This window comes from Hordeum vulgare, chromosome 2H, assembly GCF_904849725.1.
Source record: "Hordeum vulgare subsp. vulgare chromosome 2H, MorexV3_pseudomolecules_assembly, whole genome shotgun sequence".
Lineage (NCBI taxonomy): Eukaryota > Viridiplantae > Streptophyta > Magnoliopsida > Poales > Poaceae > Hordeum > Hordeum vulgare.
The window spans coordinates 161,150,478-161,157,509 of NC_058519.1; positions in this window are offsets into that span (position 1 = coordinate 161,150,478).

Consider the following 7,032-nt stretch of genomic DNA (forward strand, 5'->3'; position numbering starts at 1 on the left):
CTCTTCAAAGTCACCGCCTGACAGCAGAAGAATATACTGAGCTCTTTGCCGCCTCACCTAAGAGACGTCGTGATGTGCGGATTCTTTCTTCCACTCCATTGAAGGAAGAAGACACCGACGAAGACAAAGATCCTGCTGAACCCACTTTTGAGACCGAGCAGTCCGCCGCGTAGAATTTCAGCGTAGGCAACTAGGAGTACCCCTGAGCATAGGGTATCCGTGTATCCGATCCTTTAAATTATGAGTGTGTATGACGTAAGCCGCATTCTGCCTTAGGCAGCCTGTACGAGACTACGTTACTTGTTTCCAATGAATGCAAATTCCGTTTTCAAGACGTTGATTTAAAAAAAAACTCGCACTAGCACATTTGGACCCCCCTCTTACTAGAGCGAACCATTGTGGTTGCAAGCAAGGCGGATTTTTGACCTGTCTGTTTCCATGACAGGATGGTGAATGCAACTCGCAACAGCACCTTCGGCAACCCCGGCACCGCCTCCTCAGGTCAGCCGCAGGGAACCGAAGGAGAAGCTCACGTTGGAGATCACCACGAGCAGCATGGCAATGTTCCTCCGCCACCTCCTCCCGATAACTTGACTATGGCTCAGTTCCTTCATGCTCTTCGTGAAGAACGTCAAGCCAACAATGCCGCCATTCAGCAGCTGGCTCAAGTCCTAGTGAACAACCCGCCGCAGAACAGGAATGGCAATGGCCGCTCTACTCTCTCGGAGTTTATGCGGACTACGCCTCCCATATTCTTGGAGACGACTGAACCGTTGGATGCCGATGACTGGATTCGCACTATTGAAGACCTCCTTGCGCTGGTCAAGTGCACCGGCGAACGTGAGAAGGTCCTTTATGCTTCTCACTGTCTCGGAGGCACTGCCAGGGCTTAGTGGGATGGTTTCCAGATCATGCGAGATGGACGGGTCATCACTTGGGCAATGTTCAAGGAAGGATTCCGCGCAGCTCATATTCCGCCCGGAATGATGACCATCAAGAAGTGGGAATTCCGAGCCTTGAGGCAGGGCAGTGGAACTGTTAAGGAGTATGTACAGAAGTTTAACCTCTTGTCGAGGTATGCCCCTAAGGATGTTAACACTGAGGCCGCTAAGGTGGAACGCTTCATGGAAGGATTGCTGCAGTCCCTGCAATACCAGTTGGTAGTTTGCGACTGCAAAACCTTCAGCGACATGGTTAACAAGGCACTTATGCTGGAGGACAAGCGTCGTGCAATGGACGACACCCGCAAGCGCAAGATGATAGGCAGTGGAGGACCCACTAATGCAAGACCAAGACCATGGCAGTCAGCACCTGCGAGGCCCAACTATCAGCAGCAGCAGTTCAAGACCCCGGTGTTCCGTCAGAATTATCAGCCTCAAGTCAACACCAAGCCAGTTTCCAACCCGCCGAACAACAGTGGAGTCAAGACCAACCCTCCGGGTCAGGTCACCTGTTTTGGGTGTGGTCAAACCGGGCACTATTCCAGGCAGTGTCCCAACAAGAAGCCCGATGCACCGCGTCCCAATGCACCCAACCCAGGTCAAGGAGCACCAGGAAGAAACCAAGTTCCCCGCAATCAGCAGTTCAACAGCAAGGGGCGGATCAATCACATGACCGCCGAAGAGGCGCAGGAAGACCCAGACTGCATTCTGGGTACGTTCCTCGTCAACTCCACCCCAGCTACAGTGTTGTTTGATTGTGGTGCTTTGCACTCTTTTTTTACTCAAAGGTTTGCGGAGAAGTGTGGTTTAAAACCCACTCTACTTCACGGGCTGATGGCAATTCAAACCTCGGGAGCAGTGTTGAGGTCAAATCTAGGGTGTAGAAAGGTCGAGATAGTTATCAATGGGCCGAGCTTCTTGGCAGACCTCATTGTGCTTAAGTCGCAAGGCTTAGAAGTAATTCTCGGCATGGATTGGCTGGCCAAGCACCAGAGTCTCTTGGACTGTGCCAACAGGGCCATTACCATGACAAGCGACCAAGGGGTCAAGGTCAAGTATGTCTCTGAGCCGGTATCAGCTCAAGTACCTCGAATCAACAGCCTATCCGAGGTAGAGCTTGACCAAGTACCAGTAGTTTGTGAGTACCCGGACGTTTTTCCTGATGAGCTACCCAGAATGCCTCCTGACCGAGACATCGAGTTCATCATCGAGCTCATGCCCGGGTCAAGGCCTATTTATAAGAAGCCTTACAGGATGGGATCCGAGGAGCTAAAAGAGCTGAAGAAGCAGCTGGAGGAGCAACTCAGGAAAGGATTCATCCGTCCGAGTGCGTCACCTTGGGGATCACCTGTTCTGTTTGTATCAAAGAAGGATGGTACCATTCGACTCTGCGTCGATTACCGTTCTCTCAATGAAGTCACAATCAAGAACAAGTACACACTCCCCAAGATAGAAGACCTGTTCGACCAGTTAAATGGAGCTAAGGTATTTTCCAAGATCGATCTTCGATCCGGATATTACCAGTTGAAGATTCGACCCGAGGACATACCCAAGACTGCATTCGTGACCCGATACGGTCTCTATGAGTGCACAGTCATGCCCTTCGGATTGACAAATGCCCCAGCTTACTTCATGTACCTCATGAATAAGGTCTTCATGGAGTATTTAGATAAGTTTGTCGTCGTATTCATCGATGACATTCTAATCTTCTCAAAGTCCGAAGAAGAACATGAGCAACACTTGAGGATAGTTCTGGGAAAGCTTCGAGAGCACCAACTGTATGCCAAGTTCAGCAAGTGTCAATTATGGCTGAACGAAGTTGGATTTTTGGGTCATATCATGACGGCAAGCGGATTGGCAGTAGATCCATCCAAGATTTCCACATTGGCCAACTGGGAATCGCCAAGGGACGTGAAGGATGTCAGGAGTTTCCTCGGACTCGCAGGATAATACCGCAAGTTCGTAGAGGGATTCTCCAGCATCGCTCGACCTATGACTCACCTTTTGAAGGAAGGTCGGAAGTTCGAGTGGACACCGGCATCTGAAGCAAGCTTCCAAGAGTTGAAGAAAAGACTGACTACTGCCCCGGTGCTAGCTACCCCAGACATCAACAAGGAGTTTGTGATTTACTGTGATGCCTCCGGAACCGGACTTGGTGGAGTCCTAATGCAAGATGGCAGAGTCGTGGCGTACTTGTCACGGCAACTGCGTCCGCATGAGGAGAACTATGCAACCCATGATCTCGAGTTAGCAGCCGTAGTGCATGCCTTGAAGACATGGCGACATTACCTTCTGGGGAAGCGATGTGAAATATACACGGACCACAAGAGTCTGAAATATATTTTCACCCAAAGGGAGCTGAATATGAGGCAACGAAGATGGCTTGACTTAATCAAGGATTATGACCTCAGCATTCAGTACCACCCCGGTAAGGCTAACGTGGTAGCTGATGCTTTAAGCCAGAAGACTGGCACCTTGAATGTCATGCTCAAGGAACGGTTGCCCGCCTTGTATGAAGAGATGAAAAGCTTCAGATTGGAGTTGGTCGGACCACGATACCTGGCCAACCTCGAAGTCAAACCAACTCTGGCCGATGATATCAAGGAAGCCCAGAAAGGACACAGGAGTATTGAAGGCCTCAAGAGGAAGATTCGGGAAGGCAAAGCCCCAGGGTTCTCGATCGATGATAAAGGAGTGGTGTGGTATGGGAAACGCTTATGCGTGCCCAACAAGGCCGAACTCAAGGACTTGATCCTGCAAGAGTCCCACGACACGCCATACTCCATCCATCCCGGTGGTACCAAGATGTATCAAGATCTCCGAGAATGATTCTAGTGGCATGGCATGAGAAGAGAAATAGGCTCCTACGTCGCAAAGTGTGATGTATGCCAGCGGGTCAAGGCTGAGCATCAACGACCTGCTGGGCTGCTACAACCTCTTCATGTGCCAGAATGGAAATGGGACAAGGTCGGCATGGACTTCATTACCGGACTACCCCGGTCAAGCAGGGGTCACGACTCCATATGGGTCATCATAGACCACTTAACTAAGGTGTCTCATTTCATTCCGGTCAACACCACCTATGGGGGCGACAAGTTGGCTAGCCTCTACATTGAGCGCATCGTTAGCCTTCATGGAGTTCCTAAGGAGATTGTGTCCGACCGCGGCACGCAATTCACCTCAAGATTCTGCAAGAAGTTTCAAGAAGCTATCGGAACCAAACTCTCCTTCAGCACGGCTTTCCACCCCAAGACGGGTGGACAGACCGAGAGGGTGAACCAGATACTCGAGGACATGCTCCGCGCATGTGTCCTGACCCATGGTGCCAAGTGGGAAGACTGTCTGCCGTTTGCTGAGTTCTCTTACAACAACAGCTACCAGTCCAGTCTCCAAATGGCCCCATTCGAAGTGCTATATGGACGGAAGTGCCGCACCCCTCTCAATTGGTCTGTAACCGGAGAAGGACTAGTTTTTGGGCCAGAAGCGTTGCAGGAAGCGGAAAGAAAGGTGCAGCTCGTCCAAGAAAACCTGAAGGCAGCTAAGTCGCGACAGAAGAGCTATGCGGACTCTCACCACAAGAATGTGGAGTTCAGTCCCGGAGATCGGGTGTACCTGCGCGTTACGTCTCCGAAGGGAACCAAGCGTTTCCACGTCAAGGGGAAGCTAGCCCCAAGGTTTATTGGACCCTTCAAGATCACGGCAAGGCGCGGGGAAGTGGCTTATCAGTTGGAGCTACCGCCAGAACTTTCAGGTGTGCACAACGTGTTCCACGTGTCACAACTCCGGAAGTGCTTACAAGTGCCGAACCGTTCCGATCATTGCAAGGACATTGACCACCAAGCTGTCGACCTTCAACCAGACCTTACCTATCGCGAGAAGCCGATTCGCGTTCTGGATGAGGCACAGCGTTGCACCAGAAGCCGCACCATCAAGTATTTCAAGGTTCAGTGGAGCAACCATACCGAAGCAGAAGCAACATGGGAACGTGAAGACTATCTCCGATCAGAATTTCCAGAGCTATTTAACGCCTAGCTTAGGAATCTCGGGGACGAGATTCTTGTAAGAGGGATAGGTCTGTAACACCCTGTTTTTCACCACCAATGTTTTGAGTTGCAAAAATCAGGGCTTGTTAAAACTTTTTCCAATGATGTTGTGAATGCTATGAATGCCTTGTATGGATGTGTGCTTGTTTGCTTGTTGGACCAAACCCATGGCTAATTAATTATTTATTTAAAATGAATTTCCAAAACTCTTTTGTTTGACATAAGATCACCTTTTCCTTGCTCGGGTTACACTACTAGTTCATGATGCTTAGTAGCCTTCCCAACCAAAGTTGGTGATCTGAACTCAAATACTATTATGTTTTGCCAAAAACATTATTTAATGATTTAAAACATTATTTTTCTATTTGAAATACATGTCTGTTTCTATGGCCAGAAATGATATTCCCACAAGGAAAAATACTTCTCTGCCTTAGAGAATTCTGAGTAAATTCACGGAAACTCAGAAGGACATATATTTTCCATACATAACATTTTCAACCCTATTATATATTATAATTATTTGAGAAAAACCCTGAAAACCATTTCTGTCTGTTTTAACCTTTTGAGATATTTCCAAAGGAAATATTCTCAATAAAATCCCATTAAATTACAGGAGCCTTCCCAAGCCATATTTGTTGCCCACATAAACTCTCACCTTGATCTAAGGTGGGGAAGGTCACCAAATGAGCATAAAACCCTCTGTGTCCGGAATAGAGTTGGAACAACTCTACATAGCAAAGTTTGTCCAATGGGGCTGAAACTTTGCAGGAGTGTTTTGCACCTCAAATGAGGAATCCACACCAAAAATGAGATTTGCTAGACTCTGTTTAGTCACACTCCTTTTGGAGGAGATAGATCTGGCCATTCTCATGCATTTTCAAGTTTACAAAGCTAAACTGGTGCAATGGAGCCCAAAATTGGTGGAAGCCTCTACTTTAACCCCAAGACCAAACCTGTTAAGTGGCAGTTCCAGTGGTCGAGTGGAAGCACCCCAAACCACTGTCGAACACCTTCTGACAGCAAGGTAAAAACCCACCTAGCCACTGTTTTACCCCATGTCAGAGCATCAAACTTGTTGTATTAGTGCCTCAGACCAACCTAAACACCCAGTCAACTGGCCCCTCCCCAGTTCAAAGCACAAGTTACAAAAACTCCAACTTGTGCCATAGATCAGGACTGCCAGCACTAGTAAACCATGTCCCCCTTGACCAGCCAGTGCTCTCGCTAGCACACAACGGCTAGATACACTCCCAGTAACACCCAGGACATGAGGGACACGTCTGAAGTGCCCCAGAGCACGCCAACATGCCGTGGCATGCCAAAACTGCGCTCTGCACGCGCACACCCGACTCGGCCGAGCATGCACGGACGCTGCAGCTCGACCCCACGCTCTCTCCCTCTGCGGCCGATGCTTCAGAGCGTCCTAAACCACGTCCGGAGACCGTGGTTTCGCAGCCAGCTCCTCACTATGCACGCACACCCGCCACGGTGAGTCACCGGCGCACCGAGTTCGGCTCACCGTCGCTAGCCTATAAATAGGCCCCCGGCACCTCAGCACCCCTCCAACAGCCTCTGCACGACCACTAGCTCCCCCCTAGCCACCCAATCGAGCTCACAGAGCCCCGGTACTCGAGATCGACCGAGGCCCCTCCGCCTCGGAGCTCCGGTCGATCTCCGGTTACACGCCGGCTCCTGCGACACTCGACCCACCAGAACACTCCCCTCGATACCAGGAACCTTTCCCCCAACAGCCCCGAGCTATTAGTTCAACCACCTCCCAAAACTCCTCCGCTACGGCCACCTCGTCGCCAGCGACTCCTAGCCTCTCCGGCGCTGTTCCGACCACCTACAGGTAGGCGGAGGCATGCTGAACCCATTCCTGCCCTTAGCTAGGCCCATGGACGACGGTAGCCTCGTCGGCATTCGTCTCCTCCTCTCTGGCTGGAGGTAGGGGAAGAACCCGACAGGTGGGATCCACCTGTCGGCGTCGTGAAGCTGCCCCGCGCGCAGCCATTGCCGCTGACTCCAGGGGCCCGCACATCAGGTTC